Here is a 23,347-nt window from a genome sequence, read left to right as displayed (position 1 = left end):
CAAACTATCCAATCTTTCATTAAAATTAGCTAATATACTGGAAGACCAGATGGTATACAAGCCAAGATGGGTGCATCCATTTTTTAAAAAGTCACAAGGGCCGTGACCACACCTGTGGATGTTTGGCTCCCTGGGGAGAACTAGTAGTGGTGTACCATGTGCTGCTGCTAATCATCCCTAGGAAATGCCTAGCCACATGTCCTCTGACATGTGGCAGGTTGCCCTGGGTGGGGTAGGCGAGGCTGGGGCGAGCACTGTGCTGGCACCGGCAGCCTTAGCTGGGGTCCTGGGGGCCTCCCAGGGCTGCAGCAGCAGTGATCCTGCCATGCGGAGCCTGGCCAGCAGCTAGAGTGTGGCTCTAGCCGGTTAGGCTCTGGTGTTGAATGATGCACACTGCTCCCATGTGCGCTGCTTCACACTTTTTTTGCAAGGTTTTTTTTTGCAAAAAACAAAAAAACAACCTTTCCCCCCATCATGCGCTGCTCCTTTGCAGCATGGAGAACAACTGAATGTGCAGTATGTAGCACCACAGCTCGTCTGGCCAGAGTAATCTTGGAATTACAGAGCAACTAGCCAAGACCTAATCCTATACTTGTAACATTTCTTGAAACAACAATTAAATACAGAGTTATTAAAACCCCTGGTTGATCAAGATTTGGGGCAACAGTAGGAGGACCCACCTGCTCTTGATCCCTGGTTCTAGTCTGGACCTTTGCTTCTCTGACCTTGTCTGTTCCTGATCCCCTGGGCTGTGATCCCTTAGGGTTGAGTCTTGACTGCCTACATCTCAGTCACACCCCGATGTGAACCCTGTTCGCTACTGAAGATACAATCCAGCATAGAAGTAGGAAGTACAACGTGCTGGAAGGAATAATTTGAAGTACTAATGCACTTTAGCTTCTAAAGTTATCTTCACCTGACATGAGAAAGTTCTAATAGGTATCATTACAGCCAGACAGCTTCCTGATAAAAGATACACTATAACTCACATACAAGCCATAGAATCAGTGCCAAATCTATGGTGAAGTTGTTTGGCCTGTGCTATAAGGAGGCCAGACTATTTCTTATCTGAATCCATGAACAACTGCTCAGTGCACACTGGTACCCTGAAAAGCAAGGTCTGTTAGAAAGCATGAAGAACGAGAAAGAACACTACTGAAAATGCCGGGAATAGCAAGAACAGGCCCTCAAACTGCATCCTGTTGTACTTGTATGTGTCTGCCTTTTTGGCCTCTGAAACTATGGATAAAGTGACAGAGTTTGGGAAATATTGCTGTCCCAAGGAATGAATGATAATATAAGGGAGCTGACATCATAATTAAGACTCACAGACTGGTGCAGATACTCTATAGGAACCAGATTTAGTGTGGTGTATGTAGTAGTGGTAAAGGAAGAACATTTTTTGTATCCCAAGTAGAATGCATATTTGTCTGGGAGATTTTTCTGGGGTTGTTATCATTAACTTGCATGCTGTAGGATCAAACTGCCTTTGACCAAAAGTTCAAATAACTATTTATTTGGTTTTTTAGTTTCTGAAAACTGGAGAACCACATGTAGCTAAATCCTGACTGGGATTAAAAGAAGGCTCAGAGAGGAACCGTTGGATGAAATGAATATAAAGCATGATAGGTTTCAGAAAAGGTTGGCTCATTCATTGTCTCTGTCTCATGTTTTACAAAGCCTTGCACAGAAAAGAGTAATGCGTGATTATGGAGAATATTTTTAGATCCTGAAGAAATATTCTGGGAATGCTCAAAATATATCCTATGGTTGTGAGGTTGTATTCTGATAATGCATTCTGGATTTCCTAAAGTGAATTTGTGCGCTCAATTTTTTCTGGTCACTTACTATGGAATTTTTTTCTGTTCACTTTCTTAAAGTTAGAAAAGAACAAAGGACCTCAATATACAACCAAGGGGAAGTTTATGGGACTCTAATGGAAGTGGAGAAAAAGTAGTTGTATAAACCTCATAACTAGCCATGTGAATCTACTCCCCAAGAGCAACCAGGGAGATTTTTGTTGCTCAAAATTCTGGCTGTCGTACATGTGGCATCTTTGCCCTCTACTAGATGAAATTACACCCATGCAAGTCTGTAAGACTCTCTTATACTAGTGGGTGGCCACTGATAAAGTGGACAAAAGTTTTATTTCTATTGTGAGCGAATGGTGGTTCTCTTCTAGCTCATTTGTCTGAGGTCTGTGTTTTAGTGAGAAGGCCATGTGCTCTAGCCCCTAAGCTGTACATGGGCAGCTTATCTGGTGGCAATAATGTCTGAATGGATGTGACCAGGAAAGGAAGCATGCATCTCCAGAGTCCAGAGGAGAGCCACAGGCATGATCAGAGGGCATGAGAACAGGCCTTATGAAGAGAGGCTGAGAGCCATGGGACTCTTCAGCCTGGAGAAGCGCAGGCTCAGGAGTGACCTGGTGGTAGCCTATAAGTATATAAAGGATGAGCATCAGGATCTAGGGGAACATCTGTTCACCAGAGCGCCCCAAGGGTCCAACAGTCACAAACTCCTCCAAGACTGTTTTAGGCTGGACATAAGGAAGAATTTCTTTACTGACCGGACCCCCAGGGCCTGGAATAGACTCCCTCCAGAAGTGGTGCAAGCACCTACTCTGGACTCTTTTAAGAAACATTTGGATGTTTATCTTGCTGGGATCCTATGACCCCAGCTGACTTCCTGCCCCTGGGGCAGGGGGCTGGACTTGATGATCTTCCAAGGTCCCTTCCAGCCCTAGCGTCTATGAATCTATGAAAAAAAATCTCTGGACTGCAGGTGTTGCAGCTTGCGTAGAGATACCTGAGTTAGCTTTAAACTAGTTAGCTTGGGAACTACTAGTGTAATCATAACACCATCGAGCTTAACATGGGCTGAGATGCTCAGTAAATACTTGAATGTTCAGTCTATGCTGATACTCTTTTGCCACTGCTAGCAGTATCTGAGCTGCATAGTTGAAGGCAAGCTCAGATGTTTTTACAGAAGCAGTCACAGCAGAAGTTGTGGTGCAGAGATACCCATATTTAGCTCTTCCTTCTGAAGGGAAGTTCAGATGTTATTAGCATACAGCAACTCTTCAGTTCTGGGCTCTTTTCTGGAAGATCATTAACCAAGTTTGCCTGACTGGTTGGAAGATGAAAACACAGCTCGTTTGGGGATGTTAGACAGCTGATGAACTAAATTGTGTAAAGTATGTAGGAGGTGTTTGTTTGGCATCAGATGTACATGCCATTCCCACAATGAGGCTGTCTGCTCCAATGACTCTCTCTCCTTATCAGTCCTATCATTTTCTGTTCCCATGGGTACAGACACCCTTACACTTGACATGGTGATGAAAGCACTTTTTAACACCAAAGCTGCTGTATTCCCACGCCTGGTGTTGTCATGAAGCAGGCCAGTGTTAAACAATAGTTGAGCAATAAAGAATAGCTTCTCTAATCAATATCCTGCCTAGACGCTGAGTCAGGTAGCAGCTTGGGCCTCTTTAAGGCTCCTGCATTGTTGCCTGTTTTTCATTTGATTGATGTTAATTTTTATTTTTAAGGCAAGAACACACACAGGAAGCCTCTCTTTGCCTGTCCCCTCCCCCCATCACATTTTGGCTGTCTATATCTCTGCTCTAGTGTCTACCAGTGAAGGAAAGCTGTGGTTTGTTAGCCAGGGCTTTAAACTCAGTAGGATTTGCTACAGTTCGGACAAACTGGGGACTGGTTTGAGAGGGATTCCTCAGACCACGTGAACCTACCAGACTTTGCTCTTTCTTTTCTTTCTTATGAACTTTTATGAAATCCTTGCCTTCTGTATCATTCCTGGACCATCCTGGCTACAACATCACTCTAACACTTTCTTATAACCTCATGGAGAGAAAAACCTAGTCCCCCACCCTCCTGTTTCCATGTGGGTTGATATAAAAGTGATTGGTCCTAAAATGGTCAGAGGGAAAGGCAGGAATGTGGATATGAAATCCTAGCAAATTTGTCCATGGAAGAATGTTTCCAGGAGACCTGGAGCCCCAGGAGGGCACTAGGACAACTTGGTTCCCAACAAACTTTTGGAGAACTGACAAAATTAATACTCAATTTAAGCAAACTAAGCAAGATACTTTGGCTTGGTTTCTTGAATCTGGCTTAGCTGCACTCAGTACTATAGCCAAAGGGGGAGTCTGCCAGCTTTACCCCATCTTTAAAGCTCCTCAGCCCTGAGGACTGGCCAGGTCTAATTTAGTCCTTGGTGCAATTGCACGTGTAAATGTTCAATTTAGTAATTGCACATTTACATGTGCAATTACTGCACCTGAATAAACTCTGGAGCTTTATACAAAAGCCTGCAAAAGAGAGTTGAAAACATCCACAGCAGGCTACCTGCTTCAGTGGAAAGAGCTCCAGGCATCTGGCTAATCCATGGCTCCTTTGCTTTGCTGAAAATTAATGGCACATGTACACATGTGCTTTAATGCACATTAATCTATTTTAATACAAATTAAAGTATCACTTAAAAACTGCACATTTTTGCTAAAGCACATTAAAATAGGATAATGTGCGTTAAATATCACTTTAAAACTGTGGACATTTTTACACATGCATGCATTGCAGTGCTGGGTGCTTTGAAAATTGCCTGGTGCTGCGACTCATGCAGTTGTATAAGCAGAAAAATGCACGTCAGCACTGAGAAAATGGCTGTGGCGCACTTTTGAAATAAAACAGCTCAGAGGTGCTTTAGTACACCACCACCATTTTCTGTGCTCTGAAGTGCATTTCGCCACTTATACAACTACATGCAGCACAGTGCAGTTCACCTCAGCTTGCGTGTGGAACAGACTCAATTAATCAAATCTGGTCTGAAGCAATGGATCTCTGGCGCATTGTTGCAAAAAAAGTATATGTATAAATGCCCCATGCTCTTTAGTTAATATGCATTAATGTAGACTAATGCGCATTTTCCTAGTACACAATGGAGGTGCATCACAGTGGAGGTACTAGTGCGCACTTTTCTAGTGCATCACAATGGAGGTACTAGATTTAATGTGCATTAAATAAAGCACATTAATGCATGTGTAGATGCACCCTTCAGGTCCATGCATAGGGAATTCTGGCCCTGTGTAGGCAGAAACCCTTGGAGCTGAGAATTGGAACACGTTGTATGGACTGAGCTTGGGTGTGTAGACACAAGATAAAAACTGACCTAATCTTCACCCCAACCTGAATTTGAACTTTCTGAGATTTGACATAAATTAGATTCACTGCTTGTACTCATTTTGGGGGAAAATATTCCAGGCTTATGTTCTTTCTGGTCCTGTTTAGGGCTGGGAGCAGATAACCTCAGAGAGGCTACATTTGAGATGTGTCTGTTTCAGACAAAACCAGGAAACAGTAGTGAAGCAGTCTGTTCCCAGGCTGGTTCCCAGAATAAAAAGCTAGAGTGAATTCAGAGGAATGTTTGGGATTCAGGGTACATGTCCAAATCCAGCCAAAGCTCCAAACTCTCTTGAGGGTCACACAGAGCTATCACAGAGATACATGAGAAGCTGACACCTGGAAAGGGGAGCGCTTGGGCTAAAAGCTAGGGTGTAGGTGCTCAGCTACTACATTGCTAGGCAGAATACAAAAATAGCTACAGGATTGGCAAACTGGGGAAGCTCAGAGTCCTATGTTTCCCAATTTTAACAAGAACTATTGCTGATTTGCCAGACTAATTACTTGGCTAGGGCAACCAGTGATGACCTGACCTTGCCTTCCTTTGGAGCCACATAGCCCCTCCCTATGTTCACCATAAACTTCCTGTGAGGCCTTTGTAATGTGTTTGCTTATGCACCCTCTTCTTATTCAGTTGTACATTCTGGTCACATCTACACAGGATCCTAACTGCACAGTAGCCTAATAATACTGTGCAGTAGTGCATCACAGCAGAAACAGTGCTAATACGCTACTGTGTAGTATTATTTGGCACAGTAGCATCATTAAAACGGTGTGCACTTGTGCTACTGCACAGCAATGACCATTACTGTACATTAATTTAGTACTTGATTATACAAGTACTAAATTTAATGCACAGTAACTATAGTGCATTACTGAATGTGTGGATGTGCCCTCTGTATACCACCACAGCCAACCTTGTGGCACTTTACTCCCTAGGGATACTCAGAAAGAGGGTCATAGTGAGGACCCTCAGGGTAGGGATGATGTCTAGTTAGTATTGCAGAGGCAAAAGCATGGCAATGTAGAAGCTTGTCTGTGCACGTGGCCCACTGCTGCTGGCCATGTTTTGAACACCATCCTGCAGGAGTAGCCGGGGAAGCATGAAAAACATTCTACCAAACAAATGCCCTATTCATGATCCTCTTCCCTGCCCTGTCCAAGCTTTTGATTAGCCAGTTCTAACATCAAAGATGGGAGGAAATTAGCTTGGCAAAGGCCTGTTTCAAGGAACATAAATGGTAATTACTGGCTATGTAAAGCTGTAAGTGAAGCTTTGTGGGTTGGCTGCGTTGGTTGTTTGGTCAGTGACAGGTCTCTGTTCCCTTAGCTCGTGCTTGTCAATGTATTTGGGTGGAGAGAGAGGGAGAAACAGGAAGAGGTTCATATAGGCACCTGTGAAAGGACAAAGGGGAGGTGGCTTGCAAATCCTTTATTTGCAGCCTGCTGAAGTCCTGCTCAGGAGGACACTAGCTGCATGCTAGCAGTACAAGTGTAAAGGCTGTTGCAGTGGCCTCTGAGCCAGGGAGAGGGTGAAGAATATACAGGTGCAGTCTCACCAATCAGCCTTCTGCCTCTGATCCACCCATCTGCCATCTTCTGTGCCATGTTTAGCAGTCCCTCCCTGCCCTGAGGCCCCCCCGCCCCCTCTTTTGGCTTGATGATATCTTTTTCATTTAAGGCTCCAGGAAAAATGGATGTAGTTGGCAGTGGGCAAATGGGCAAGGATATGATCTGCATTTAGGACTAGTGCCTTTGCTAGGTTTGGGAGAAAACAAATATGCATAAAAATTGTAGGCATTTCAGATCATGCTCAGATGGCACCTGCACAACTTAAAGTAGCCTGGTATCTTTTATAACATTATTGCGCATGCTCCCTTTATAGTCTGACTAGGGGATTTGGGAAAGGCCATGGGCTGATGCTGCTCTTGGGTATTCCTAGAACAAAGTTGCATTATAGAGATTGCAAATTGTTGGTCTGTCTGAATGTCTCACTCTCTCTCATACACATACACAGAGCCCAATCCACACAGGGCTCTCAATGAGGTTTCCACCAGGGTGGACAGTGGGAAGCCTCTTCCCAGGCTGAGCTAAGAGTAAGGGCTGCGCTAAGCTGCTCTCTGTACCTAGGTGGAAAAAAATGATCATTGAGCTTCCAAGGTTCAGTTTTACTAAAGCAGGGTAAGAAATCTGTGGTCACATAGGTCTTTGCTGCTGCCACCATACAGCACACAGGCCATATGACCTGTTTGCTGACAGCAAGGATAGAGAGAGCCCGGATCTACCTGTTTCAAAAGCACAGAAATAATATTGGAATAAGAGGAGTCTACATTACCTGATGGAGCCTTTGAGATGCAGTGTCAGTCCAGCAGGGGATGATGGTGAGACCCATGCAACTCTGGTAAGTTAATTACAAGAACTTTTATCAGGCTTCTCTGAACACTAGCTGGACATAGACGTGGATAGGCTGGGAAGGATTTTAAATATGAGTGTAGTCCTAGAATCACAGGGATGAAGGAAGTGCCCCAGAAGTGAGTCAATTAGAACTAATCTTTGTGAGTGGAATGAGAAGCATCCTATCTGAGGGGACACTCAGCATCACACAGCTCCAGGTTCAGGTCACCTGGGACAGCTGTCACTGAGGCACCCAGTCGGTCATTTGGGTGGCAGTTTTTAGGAGGAAAAACAAAGGCAATGATGATCCTGTTTTGTTTGAGAAATTAAAAGTCTCCTTTCTACTTACCATGGAATGTGACCCCGCCAGGATCTCATCTCTCGGAGGCCTAGAGCAGAGGTTGTTGCTGTTGCTGCTGCTGCAGTCCTATTGGAAATGATCTGGCAAGAGCTGGGTTGCATACAGAAGGGTGAGCAGCAGCTGGCAAGAGCAGCACTGGACTGCACAGCATCAGGACACACATGACTGGTGGGGACGCGTGAGCACAACTGCAGTCCTTGTCAGTGGCACCTCGTTGACTTTTAACGCTTCCTTATCGTATCTGCAGTCACCTCATAGCGGTTCTGATAAAATACCATGCTAGGCATAATCTCCTGACCGAGTCTACTGAGAATGCTTCAGTGTACAAGAGACCGAACCAGCTCCAGACAGCCACCAGGATGGGACCCCGATCTACTCATGCTAACAAGGAAGTAGCTATCACCTGGGTCAGTATTACGGCAGAAGAGCTTTCCAAATGCATGGAATACCAGATGGACTGGGCTGGTAATAAGACTGTAGAGAGGCCCAGAAGGCTGTGGTAAAGGTTCAGTATTTGAGGGGAAGTTTGATGAGGTTGGGGTATACATTGCTTTCTGGTAGCCACTGAAGGTGGGAATGTAAGCTGTTGAGAGTCTTGAGATGTATTATTGATTAGAGCTTCAGGTAATAGGGAAGTGGAAGAAAATGTACAAATCTTTTCCTAGAACTTCTTATTTTTGTAATTTTTAAGGTTTTGAGAAGCTGGGTGTACCTTTGGAACTTTAACTTTGTGCCCCTAAGTGTTTGGACACAGAACACAATTACTAGTGGGTGCATCTACATGTACAATTAATGCTATTTGGCTTTACTGTGCTGTAAATTTACTACCTGCATATGCGTGAAGACTAGGTAGCATTCATTGCATGTATAGGCACACCTGGTAGTAATTGTGTGCATATGCAGGTAGTAAAATTACTGCTCAGTAGATTAATTTACTGCACAGTAAGCACCTGCATATGTAGACAATGATGCTTTACTGTGCAGTACATTAGTCTACTGTGCAATAAAATATCTTGTGTAGACATGACCACTATGGGCTAATTTGCTCCCAATTTCACTTGCCAGTAAATGTGCTGTCATAGAGGGGACATATGACTAGTTCTCCCAAGCCAACTGCCCACAATAGGCACTATTATGGTGCCTGACCGTTAGATGACAGGGAGGTACTGAACAAAAGGTTATCCCTGAATGAAATAAACTAGGAGAGTAGACATGTGTTTGGTATTCTGGTGCAACCAGTAACTTATCACTTTCCAAAGGGGTGCAGTGAATTACAGTATTGTGTAGGGCTGTACATTATATATCCACTCCACATTTTTATAAAGACAAGTTATCTTGGATTAAATAAATTGTGTGCCCAAGCCGAAAAGATTTTTTCATTTTAAATATGTCATTGTTACCCAGCCTTTCTGGCTGGGTTCACAGCAATTCAGTTCTTTGATGCAGAATGCCACTTATACTGATATCTCTCAGTCAGGCTTTTGCAGGGATTTAGAACCAGAGTGGTTGTTCTTAAATGCACAAACCTCCACAGAATTGAAGGAGTAGGTTCATTAGCTTCATAGCAGCATCAGGATCATAAACCTCTGTGCATAGCTTAGACACTAAAGAAAACACTTGGCTACACATTACAGAATAATTAGAGCTGGTAGACAATCCAAATTTCCATTTTGAGAGAAATTCTGACATTTAGACAAGTCATTTTTTCCCAAATAAGTGACCAAAAGTCATTTTTTAAACATTCTGCTAAACAAAATTTCTGAAATAACGTATCTTGGGAATATAGAAAATACCTTATTTCAAGAGTTTGCTGCAAAGAGGTCAAAGACTTTTGATTTTTATGATATCAAAGCACTTCCTAGCCACTTCAGAATTTCAACTAGTGTAGTTTAGTTGTGTGTAAACAACAGTCAGAACAACATACTTTGACCTTACAGAAATGAAATGTTATAACAATTTTACACTGAAAATTTCAGTTAAATCAGTATGAAATCTTTAAATTCTGTTAAATCAGTACTTAAATTTTCCATCTAGTTCAAATAATACTATCTGCATCTGTTTTTCTCTATGCCAACTCTGCACTGTCTTATCCACTTACCGTTTATGATTCCAAATAATTTAAATAGCACCAGGGTTTGAATTACACTTTGACTCTTGGGGGGTGGGGTCTGCAAAAAAAATTGGACTGCCCCTCACAATGCCATAATAAAATCAGAGATCCCCTCCCCCGGTTATGATTTTCAAATCTTACAGGGGGGCTCTCGTCTCTTATGGCTCAGCCTGCCTCCCCCACTGAGCTTCTCTGTAATTCAAACCCTGAATAGCACCATACATATAGACATCACTGTATTGAATGTAGATCAGGTAAGAGCCAGGTCCTGTAGACCTTACAAAAAATGAAGTAGCTCAGGATCCCACTGTGTGCTGTCTGATCTTGCCACCCTGCTTCTTATCCTCTAATTCTCCCTTGGGAGCCTTGCAGTATAGCTTCACCTACAATATCCCAAAACTCCTCTCACCAGGTGAAGTTTAAGAGGGTCTCATGTTTCTCCTTGTCTTTGATCTTTGTTCTGTTTCCAATACTGTTTTCTCCCTTCAGTTTCACCCTTGGGCCTTTCCAACATATAGTTTTATTCCTGTTTGTCTTTTCACACCCTCAGCATCCCTCCTGGTAGTTGCTGCTCTCCAATCCAACGTCTTTCAGATTAGCCTTGACCTTTTCTTTTCTCTCTACTCATGCACCCTACTGGCCTTCCATCTCCACTAGCTTCTCCTGCACCGTGTCCTGCCAACATCTTAAGATCAGTACGGTGAAAACTGGGCTTCTTCACAAATCTGCCCCTCCCTGCCTCCATCAGATTTCCACCATGTTCCATGATTGTAATAGCCAGGTTTACAAAATATGGCATCATACCCCAGCCCTGCCCCGATCTACCCTGCCCAAATCCTATTCAAACTTTCTCTGTGTCATCTCCAAAATCTGACATTGCCTCTTTATCTTCATCAGTCAAAACCTCACCTATTCTTCAGGCATCTTTCTTCAGCGCTTCTAAACCTTTCCCTTGGTAGTCCAACTGCTCACCTCACCTTTCTACACTCCATCTCAAGTCCTGCTGCTCTTGTAATGTCACTCTTCCTTCTTCAAACCCCTTCAATGGCTTTCTTTTGTCTTCTGCATCAGTTTCAAAATGCTCAGCTCCATTTCATAAACTCTGTATGACCCATTCCATGGCTGTATCTTATTTCTTAGTGCCTCCTATTTCCTTTTCTGCTAGGGACAGTTCTCCTGAGCTCACTACAGTTCTTCCGTTTTTACCTTTCCATTTTCATCTCCATCCCTTCCCCCATGCTCCACTTAAAACTCCCCCTCTTAGTTCATGAATAGTGAGATCCACCGAAGGGCTTAGGCATTCAATTCTACTGGCCTGATGTTGTGAGCATCTAAATCCAAAATGTAGATCCTCAAAACCTTTGATCAGCTGCTGCCTAATACTTGAAGTGTGTAAAGTCCATAGAAGTCTAAAGTTTCAGTAAGTAAAGTTGCCTCAGTGCCTAAAGGTCTGCTTCAAATCACATCAAGTGATGCCTGAATCCAGAACAGTGTGGGACTTACCTTGCATCTTGGCCTGTTGGTTTCTACAGACCATACATTCCTCCTCCTGTCTCACCTACCAGATCCAGATCCACAGGTGTTCTCCAAGCATATTGGATGGAAAGCACAGCTGGAGGTGACCCTGTTTAGCTTAACATGTCAGGACCAGAAGGTAAAGTATCTAAGTTCTGTACCCTCCTTTTATGGAGAGATTTCACTGGCTTCATTGACCTCTCCCATCCCTCTGAAGGGTGCTGCCATGCAGTATTGTAGGGCAGGGACTTTTTGAATTCTACCTGTTGAACCTGTTTTATTTTGTCTTTAGTAATAAAATATTGTTTGCATCAGAGAAAGAGAGAGTGTATGAGAGTATCCTAGTGATTAAGGTGGTTACCTGGCTGAGGTGGGTCCTGGGTTCCATCCTCTGCTGTAATGATGGTTGAAGTAAAGGGGGGACAGGACCCCTGCCACCACCATTACTTGACATATGCTTTGAGAAAAGGTGGCTTCAGTGCCTGCTCTCACACTAGAGTGCAGGGCTGTGAATTGTGAGTAGACACCTCTCTGCAGCCTGGAGATAGGCACCACATCCCTGAGAGGGGCAGGACTCAAGTCACATCACTTTTCTCAGCATTTCTGACTAGTTGACTTCTTTAGGGCATTGTAGTTCATTTGGAACTGAAGGATAGCCTCACACAAGCTCCAGAGGGAATACTCTGGCCACAAGACAGACTGAAATGCCAGGCATGAATGGGTTGCCTGCCAAAGCAAGGAGTCATAAGTTAGACTTCCCGAGGGAGGTCAGGGTCAGGGGAATTGTTTGTGTGGCTTTCAATATGTATATGGTTGCTGGGAGGAGACTCCAGGGACTCATGAGAGAAGATGGAACACTGTGACCTGGTGTCTACTATTGGTAGCAACTAAGGGTTGACAAGTGATGTGTTTCAAAATGGTGGTCTGAACCTGTGAACACTGCTCACCCATATGAATTGGGATGTACTGGTAGTATGGGGAGGAGGATAGTAAGTAGAGACAGTACTGCGTCACCACAGGATGGAGGTGAGTGTTACTGGGGAACAAATAACTGGAACTATTGAAGGTGTGGTAGGGTGCATTTATATGTTGCCCTATGGCCATGTTGTTACTGCGCCATGCGCATGGCATATGGTTAGTTTTCGCTGCTACTTCGTTGTAGCAGCGTGCTCAAATGGGGGAGCGTGCCACTACAGCAAAGTAGCTGCCAGTCACCTGTAGGCCCATGTCAACCAGTGTCGCCGTAGTGATGCACTACGGCAACATAGTGTCACTATGGTGACATAGGATGATGTGTAAATGCGCCCATAGTGTAGCAGGGAGGATAGCTGGAATTAGGAATAAATGAATAAGCCTATAACAACTGCTACTATAGCAAGGAGGGATCCCATAACTGAGGATTACTGAGTTTATAGATAGGGTGCTGATAGGCATTTGGTAAGTAGAGGTTTAGATGATCAAAGGGTTTAACAAGCCTTTCTGACTCAGCCTTTCCTTCCAAAAATGCCTTGTGGCTGTGAGGAAGGTCGGCTCCCAAGTCCCCTTAGACATTAATCATTCCCTCAGATATAGATGGCAGCTCAGATTGCATGGCCTGTGTAAACACTGGGCTATATGATAGTGCATTTGCTGAGCTGTAAGGGCTAGAGGTAAGGCTGATATCCGTAGGGCCAGGATTTTTGTGAGGGTGAGAGAAGAGATTGTTGTGGGGGAGGAAGAATTCCTCATCTCTTCAGCTGTTTGCCCTGAAAATGGAAGGAGAACACATTTCAGATTCCAGAGGTCTTTGTGGACATCAAGCTATATCCAGTCCCATCACAGTGTTGAGCAACAAGCATCTGGCAGTAATGAAGAGACATCCATTTGTCCCTGAAGTCTAATTTTACTGAAATGTGCATTCATGTGGCACCAGCTAGAGGGGGGCTGGAAGTCTGGCGCTGCTGGTGAGGATGATCCAAGCGAATGAACATCATGAGATGGATGTTTTATGAGATGGATGTTTGGGGTAACACCTAGAAAAGGAATGGGAGACAGCAATGGAGAGTGGCAGAAAGAGAAGAAGGCGGGAGTGTGGGAACAAGGAGGATGGAGAGAGGATGAAATGGAGGAGAGACAGCTAGAAGGGAAGAAGCAAATAGATACAGATGTTCCTTCAGATAGCAGCAAACCACATACACTGAAAGTGCCAGCCATTAAACACATCCCAGAAGTGCTGAATCTGGGGTATGGTAGATCTGAGGTTACAGGCTGAGTACCTTGCTTGCAGCACTTACGGTACAAAGAGTGTCTCGAAGTGCTGCTATGAAAAGGTCCACCAAACTGAATAAGAGCAAAACTCCATGGCAATTACAGGTATGAATGTGTCTCTATTTCCCTAACCTGGTACAGGTTCTCTAGGGTGGATCTTTCATTGTGGGGTCCATGTTTCTACAAAATAGTTATAGCCTGGATGTTTTAAATGGGTCTGTAGGCTGTTATGCTTCCAGACCCCCTAGCACATTTTAGGATGTTCAACTGCTCAGGCCATTTCAACCATGCAGTCAGAGGTTTGAGTAGAGACTGTATGGGCACACCTGAGCTGGTGTCAGTTGAGTTAGCTTCGGTCCCATGAGCAGTGAAGTTGTGATGGCAAAGGAGTGGCACAGGCTTATAAAACTTGCCCAGAACCCTGGGATTTTAGAAGTAGTGAAGTCATAGCCAACAGAGGTTTTAGGACCTGAGCTAGTGAGATTAAAGCAAATTTGGGTGGGTCTATACCCAAATATCCTGCAACCACACTTCTGGCAGCAGTGCAAACATAGCCTAAATGTGTGGAGACACAAGAGTGCTGCTAAAGTCATCACTCTTTACTGTCTGGCCCCAATGAGTTGAGCCACTGTTACTGGTCACATGGCAGGGGTTGCTATCTACTGACTCCAGTGGCTACTGTTACACCATGTAACCCCACTTAATACAGTAGCCGAAATTGCCACCTGTTAGAAATGCCAAACCAGTGTGGTCTTAGATACGCTGGCTCCTTCTGTGGTATGTGATCTGACCTAGGGGCAGGTGAACCAGTTTGGATGACATGAGAGCTGCCTGCCCTCTCAACCTGTCATTCAACATTCAAACCTAACCTTCTGGGAGACAGGTTGTTTTCTTGCTACTTCTAGCTCAAACAGAGGAAGTACTGGCAATCTTGTTAGGAGAAAGCTCGTCCCCACAAGGCTTATAGTTACAGAACTTTTGATTAATTAGGATAAACCAGCTCTTCCCATCTTCTTTCATACTTGGCATGGCTACATGTTCATTCATGTGCAGTGGTTACTGCGCATTTAATTTAGTACTTGTATAATCAAGCACTAAATAAATGTGCAGTAACCAGAGTTACTGCACAGTAGCACCGGTGAACACTTTTTAAGTGATGCTACTGTGCAGTAGCCTAATAATACTGTGCTGTTTGTGCTGTGACACACTACTGTGCAGTATTATTACTAGGCTACTGTGCTATTAGTGTCAGATGTAGATGCACCCTCTCTGACCCCATGGTGCAGCTGGAGAAAGTTTCGGGAGCTTATTCCTTTTTGTGACCCTGCCCCTGGTGCAGAACCCCTTGTGCACATCATTTCCTGAGTGCTCTTGTTTGCTGAGATTAAATTCTAACCTTGTCCACTATTAATCTGAACAACCAGGAATTATTTTGTAGCTACAGGTAATCATGTTGCCTTCCACCCATTGTGGGAGATAGTTTGTAGTCAAGTGTACTGCAATATTCTTAGTTGTACTTCTTCCACATTGGGGACAGAAACCCATATTTTTGCTGACTCATAATTTTGAAAGTCTATTTTGTTCAGTTTTGATCAATTAGGAGCCAAGAATTCTAACCCAGCATTTATGGGTTTTTTGTAATCACAAAATTGAAAAAAATGTAGATGCAGTTCTGTATTTGCAGTTATAGGTATCTGATTCTCTCACTGTGTCGCTCCATTTGCCTTCTGCTTGTCTTTTGAGGCACAGATGCTGCAGACTGAAACATATTTAATCATATGTACTATAAGTGGCCCCAGGTAAAGGTAAAGTGTGTGCATAAGTCTTTGCAGCATCAGAGTCTTAGATTGGAAACTCTTTGGCCAGAGTTATTTTGGGGTATATGTCTCTCTGACACATTCACAGTAGCTGTGTCTACATGAGCAGCGGGCTGCGCAATTGTTCCTGTGCAGTCATTTAGTACTTGCATAAGCAACCTTATGCAGGTTGCATAAGCAAGTACTAAATGACTGAGCAGTAACCAGTGTTACTCAGTACCATCGCCGCACATTTTTTTTCCCAATGCTCCTGACAATGCTACTGCACTGTAGCAATGAGCTACCGCACAGTAGCTCATTGCTACTGCGCAGTAGCATCTGGTGTAGACATGCCAATCTCTCTCATGCAAATATTCACATCAGCAACATGAGAGCTCTAACTCTTGTATCTGTCCTGGTCAGGCCAGAAGACCATTGTTACAATAGGACAGAGAAGCTCCATTGTGGAAGGTACTGTGCAACTATGGACTGCCAGTCCTAGCTTCTAATTTGAAGGGATGCATTTAGGTGTGTCCTATGGCCCACATTATGCAAAAGACCAAAATGAATTATTGCTGTGGCCCTCTCTGGCCTTGTAATCTGTGCTCTGGACTCAAGTCATCTGAGCTGCAGATCAGTGTTCCAGATACTTGCTAATGTTATCTGGAAATGGGTGAGGCTTTCTTAGCCAAATGTTGTACTAGATGCTCACTGAGCATGCTCAGTGGAAGATTATTTTTTTTTAAACTTGAATTTCTGTAACTCAAGAATGGCTAATGGATTTTTGCTTAAATCTTTCCCACAAGCTTCAACTTTCGCAGAGGTCAAGTTTGAAAAAGATATAAGCCTCAAAGAACTGTGTTCCTGAAAGTTATATATATCAGAAAACAGATTGGTAGAGATGAAAAGAGTTTTGCAACCATGAGCTAGATCTGTCGCTGCTGTAAATGGACTTACATCAAGGTCTGTGGAGTTTGATTGATAAACATCAGCTGAGTATCTGGGCCTTTCATGGTAGCAAATGTGATTACCTTCTTTAATATAATTTCCCAAGAAAACACAATGGGCACTTGTATACCAATCCAGTGCCAACATGGTGGAAGAGAGCCAAAGTGCCCCCTTGGGAGTGGGATAGGGAAATTAAGGGGAGGAGCTCAGGCAAGAGATGCAATAGCACTTTGGGCCTATGAGCAAACTGGGATCTTAATGCAAACGTTGGGTCTGAGCATGAAGCCTGTCCAATTATGATTCCAAGTGGACCATGTGCCAATCTAGCACACAATGTTATCACTAGAAGCCAGCACATGGACAAACCAGCCGTGTTCACACAATCTGGCCATCAGAGACCCTATCCAGTCCTCATAGCTTTCAGCTTTGATGACTCCTGCCAGAGTTATGTCACACTCCTGTTCCTGCTGTGCATTTCCCGATGGTAATGGAAATCTCTTTGTTCCTTGATAACCTGTGCCATGGAGGTGTTTATCTGGTTTTTGGTATCGCAAGTGAATAACACTGTTAGGAACAGAAACATGGACCTCCGCTCCACCCCCTTCCATCCCTTGCAAGCCACATTTCATGCTGCTGACTGTTTCCTTATCTCAGTTTTACTGCTGTGTAACATAACTGAGGTAGTGACTCAGGAGGAATGTTCAGTACAGCAGCATGCAGGCTCCACCCTTTAGATATACACCCTTCTAAGGAAGTCCATTTTCCCTTATCATAACTGGATGTTTTCACTATCCCCATATAGCTGCTCTGATCTTAGACTCAGGACAGACTTGTGGTAATGTGTTCACCTGTTTTATGAGAAATGCATTCACTTTTGTCAATATTACGTGTATTGCCTTTCAGTTTCATCGATGTTGGTTTTTCAAAGGCAATCACGTTTGGCTTAACATTACTCCCCTTGAAGGCAGTGGGGGTTTACCAATGCTTTAAAAGTAGAATTATGCCTATGCTGAGTGCTTAAAAAAATTCCAGTCTGAATCCCCCTGTATTGTTGCATTATGAGAAAGAGTACTTTGCTTGTCTTGGTTGGTAATTTCATACAGAAGATTTTTCTTGACTCCCTCAGGCTATCTTGCTTTCACTGTGAGACCCATGATATGACCAATATATCTTTAATCCACAGTTATAACTCAGTGCATTCATGGGAGGAAGGTCAGGAACACCTTTCACTCCCTCATAAGCATTTGTTTTTCTAGTACTATGCATTTTGTAGTGCAGTTCCATGCTCCTAGGATTCCCCTCTTATGCAGGTCAGGTAATGAGTTTTGCCCCTGCAAAGCTGTAGAAACCAGGTATTCTGCTATAGTTCTCAGTGAGCTACCTTTGGTTGTGTTCTGTCAATGTCTAGTTATTACTTTGTTTGCTGCTTCTGGTTTCCTTTGCTGGGTTCGCTTATGTTATATGTCTAAACTTTCACTTTCCTTACACACCCCTTTCCTTATGGTGCTGGCCATGACCCTTTCAAACCAACTCATATATGGACAAAAGGAGGGTGTGCTGCCTTCCTGGAACCACAGTGTAATATGTCATTCTAAGAGTGGACAGGCTTCTGAAGTCTATAGGTAAGGGCCCACTGATGATTTGTGCATATCAGCACTGGCATTGCTTATCCAGAATCCTTGCTGATCACAGATGGTTTCAGGAAACTTGAATGGAGCTCCACAGAACCAAGCCTTTAAAAATTACACAGTGGAAACATGGGCAAAGTTCTAAGGTTTCTAATAATGAGGGAAAAGGTGGTGCTGAGAATTAAGTTTTTTACCCCAACTAGGAGATGAGATATGGTATCAGATTTATCATGTGCTATTTGAGGTACCAGTGCTTTTCAGGTGTGGCGGAAATAAGAAAGGACAGGACAATGGAAAGTTTGGGCAATGAGTAGTTGTGAAGATCAGTCAGAGAACAAAATGTTGGATACAGAGACGGTATGACTTCCCAGGTCTTATTCAGGATTCCTTGTTTATACAGCTGAGGATTGTATTAGCTCTTTTGGCAACAGCAATGCCCTTGTATTAGCCATCCTGATCTCACATCTTACATCTTTTTTAGAATCTTTGCCTCTTAGGGTAGAGACCACCATCCTGAAGGGAAGACCTGCTTTTCTTTCCTCCTAAATGTATGACTTTACTTTTCAACACATTAAATGCATGCTATTTGATTCTGTCCAGTTTAGTCATCCAAATCACTTTGAATCGGTGACTGCCCTCTCCATTATTTGCTATTTGCTAATCTTAGGGTCATCTACAAACATTATTTGTGAAGGTTTTAGATCTTCTAGACTACGGATAAAAATATTAAATGGTGAATCGTGTAGGGCCGCTGTTGGACTCCACCAGAAAATGCTAAGTGATGATTTCCTGGTTATGTTTTGAGACAGATCAGTTATCCATTCTGTAATCTATTTAATGAATGCCATGTTATTTTTGTATCGTTCTAATTTCTTTATCAAAATAGAGTACAGTATCAGCTCAGAGGCGTTGTAAAAGTATAAGTATATTATCAACACAATTACTGCTAACAACTTAGCTTGTAATCTCCTCATAAAAAACCTATCTAGTTATCTTAACAGGATCAATTTTCTGTAAACCCATGTGGATTGGCATTAATTATATTCTCCTCCTTTAATTCTTGTTTAATTGAATCCCATATCAGCCACTCTATTGTTTTGCTTGGGATTGATGTTAGGCTGACAGGTCTATAATTACCTGGGTTGCTCTGTTTACCCTTTTTAAATACTGGCACAATGGTAGGTCTTTTCAGGCTTCTGAAACTTCCCAGGTCTTGCAATAGTTTGTAAAAATCAATGTTCATAGCCCAGACAGTGCCTTGGTCAGTATTTGTAATGTTTTTGGATGCAAGTTACCTAGTTTAAAAAATGTCTAAATGTAGCTGTTTTTTGACATAATCCTTAAATAAGTATTAGAACAAAAACTGTTTCATCATTATCTATGATATGACAGGATTGCCTGCATTTATCCCAAATATTCAACAGAAGTATTTATTGAACACTTCTTCCTTTTTTTTGCATAATTGCATCCAGTTCCATTGTCTCAGTCTAGGAATGGACCAATACCATTATTAGGATTATTTTTGTTCTTAATATAGCATAAAAAATCTTGTTTCCCTTAGGTCTTTCAGCCATAATTTTCCCTTTGTTTCCTTTTGTTTTTTATCAGGTTTCTGTAATACTCGCTTCAAATTTATGGTTGTTACCATCAATCTCCTCTTTCTTCTATTTATTATAAGTGGTGTTCTAATTTTTTGTGATGACCTTCATCTTCCTTTCTGAACCAGGTTTCTTAACCAAAGAAACCTCTTTTCTTGGGTGTGGGATTGAGTCTTTTGGGGGGTTTGGTAAAATGTCTTTGAGCAGTTCCTAACTACTATTCACATTTTTCTGTTTATAGTCTTTCTACCAGATTATTTTGCTTATGAGTGTTTGCAGTTTTTTGAAAGTGACCCTTTTAAAGCACCAAGCATAGGGATTAGGCTTGGACTTTATTCTGCTTGCACATACCCAGTGTGATCACGTTATGATCAGTTGTACCTAAACTACCACTATTTTTTAACTCTGCGATGACTTACTCTGTCTGGTAAGGTATAATATAGATTTTTTTCCAGGTTGGATGCAGTGCTCTTTGAGTTATAAAATGCTCAGCTATCACATTTAGGAATTCCAAGAATGTTGTAGTACTAGCAGCATAAGACTTCCAGCACATGGTACTCCGATTGAAGTCCATGACAACACAGCTTTTATTCCAACATATTATAGATAGACAACACAGCTTTTGTTCCAACATATCATAGACAGCTGTTTTAGTAACTGATCATTGTATGCTCTACTGTGATTTGGTGAAGAGTGGCAGACAGAATATTTCCCCTCCCTTCTTGTGCTTTATTTGCTAAACCTTTAGGATCATTTTTTTCAAGGTGGTTTTTAACTAAGAAACAGGTCATTCCATTTTTGACTTAAGAGTGCCATTTCCACTCCCCTTTTGCTTACTGCCTCTTTCCTAAGTAGGTTATAACCATTGATTTTAACATTGCAATAATATGAATCATCCTGGCAAATTTCATATTTCTTATATTAGCAGTCTGCCATTCAGGCTAAGCTTAGCTGAGTATAAAATGGAAAGGGATTGTGAAGATTTCTAAAACAGCAGGTGCTATCCGAGAGTATGTGGCAACAGTGTGTGCACCTACTGTGGTGGTTACCCAAGGTGATGTACCACATAGAAAATAGAAAGCTGAACATTTTGTTCTTTGGGCTAAAGGAAAATCTCCGCTGGCTAACATTAGTACTAGGATTTACATTCTCTTTTGAGAGCTCCATGCACTGGAGAGTGACACAAGCTTGTTTTGGTGCATGCCCCAATGAGCTACTATCAGTAGTAATGCATATTCTGCTAGGGCCTGCAGGTCAAACAACAGTATGGCCCCATTAAGCTATATACTGTACAAACAGAGAGTAGCAGATAGTCCTACCCCAAAGAATTTGATCTAAAGCAGCCCACTCCAAAGATCTCTAGTGATCTGCTGAATAGATTGGACCAGTGAAGGTCCTTACAGCTGCTCAATGAAACTGAAAAGAATGTCAGTTTCACTGAGTAGCTACAGGGTCCAGGAGCTTCTGTTTTGCCAGAAATATTGAGAAAAAAAAGGAAAACACTGACATTCCCTATGATCCAGAAATGCTGCTTTTTGGCCAGCTCTCAGCAGAGGTGGTGTCGGTCACAGTACTGCATTCTCATAAGAGGAGATTGTTCCAGGGCTCCAAGAAGTCCTCGGTCCCTTTGGATAGATGAATTGTCTGTGTGTGGGTTATCTCCTCTATCAGGAAAAGGGACCCACAGTCTCAACAGCTTCGAAGTTGAATAACCTTTTCTTTTTAATAAATTGCTGCAGCATGAGCAGCTTCCTTTCCTTGCTGGCATCTTTGCACTATGCCCAGAGAAACAATCATATCAGGCTCAGGAAGGCAAGTGGTGGGAAGGGCAGGGAAACAGGAACTGTCCCCACAGATGTCCTCCCCAGAGGGAGCCTGCCAAGCTACTGGGAAGTTACTCTGCTGTGAGAAATGGGAAGCTGGGTTCAGCCAGAGTCTCACAGAGCAAGGCAGGTATCTGCTTTCATCAGGACCAATAAAACAGGGACTGCTTCAAGTGCTGGTCCCTCAGAGACTATCCTCACTATCTCCATCTGTCATTTGCATCACAGCTGGGATGCACTTGCCTGTGTGCACCTCTCTTGTCACTATGCAACTCTCTTGTGGAAGACAAATGAATAAAAAGAGGATAGGGGTTGGGAGGTGCTGGAAGGGTGGGAGGTGATAGCACTCCTCTGATCTTGCCACTCAGCTTTTAGATATTGATAGGGTGTTAAGAGAAGGAGAAGAGAAGTGTGGAAGAAGAGAGAAAGGGAAGGTGTGGAAAGGGCAAGAGATGGAAAAGGAGAAGACAGGAAGAGATGGAAGAAGAAGAGGGGAGGGAAGACCCCTCATAACTGGGATGTCCCAGGGCTGATGGTGACTGAGTACCCATGGGAAGTTCCCAGGAAGTTTCTAGGGCTAGTTCTAATCCCTTCAGTGCTTTGTCCTGCCCTAACACTTTCCATCTGAAGATCTCAAAGCATTTTGCAAACCTTGATGAAGCATAGCCACAACTCCCCTCCCCCACAACAAGATATAGGGATATATTATTATCCTTTATTTAACTGGGAGATTATCACAAGTATTCCCCTGGCACACTTTATAGAGGTTACAATGGCAGTAAGCAACATTTTCCCCAAAGCAGTCACATATAATATTTCATCACCCATAGTAGTAGCTAATCCAGCTCTTCTGAGAGGATCTCAGTGGTGTTACAAGACAATAGTCTAAGAGGCAAACTCAGAAAAAAGTCTAAGTTAGTGGATGCTTTCAGAGTGTAGCATACATTTGTGCAGACACACATTCCCACATTATTCAGTACCACATAACTTACATCCTTACATTTCACCTCTGAATTCAAAGGGGATATGGAAAAGGAGGGTGGAAAAATGGTGTGAACAGGTAGGCTTTTCCATCTTTTCCTAGCTCTTGATGTGTGAGTTATAACTTGCTACTCCTAGATACCTTTTACCCTTTGATAATGTTTAACTTGCACCTTCTACTGCGTCACTCCTGAATATGGCAGGTTGTAAGACCTGCAGTAAGGGGTAAAATGACCTGCACAAAATCACATCTAGTCAAGGCCTAAAATAGAACCCAGTTGTCATCTCTGAGCACAGTGCACATTGCTGTTCATGTGCCTTAGCAATTTGTTGTTTTTTTCCTTAGCCCTTTACCTGATGATCCTCTGAGAGTAACATTTCTAACCAGGTCAACATAGCAGTGGTCCTGCCTGGTTTAGCCACACAGAGTTGCATTTCTGGGAAATCCACAGGTCTCTCTTGACCACTTTTCAGTTGCATTCAGCCAGGTTTTGTTACAGTGCTCCATCAATGGAGAAAATAAGTGGGATAAAATATAGAGGCTCTTAGTGACAGCACAGATCCTGCACTTGGCCTCCCTCTAGGTTAAAGAGTTAGGCCAGCGTCTGAAAGCTAGTTAGCTAAATCCATATGAGGACAACCATCTGATATGGCAGCATCTCCAAGGTGCTGGGTTCCCTGCAGCTCAGTGTACGAGCTACCAAACAGTTCAAGATATATCTGAGGTTTATTTTCTTTTTGTTTACAC

Source organism: Gavialis gangeticus, unplaced genomic scaffold (genome assembly GCF_001723915.1).
Source record: "Gavialis gangeticus isolate Ggan-Ray unplaced genomic scaffold, GavGan_comp1, whole genome shotgun sequence".
Taxonomy (NCBI): Eukaryota; Metazoa; Chordata; order Crocodylia; family Gavialidae; genus Gavialis; species Gavialis gangeticus.
Note: the sequence above shows the minus strand (reverse complement) of the source record.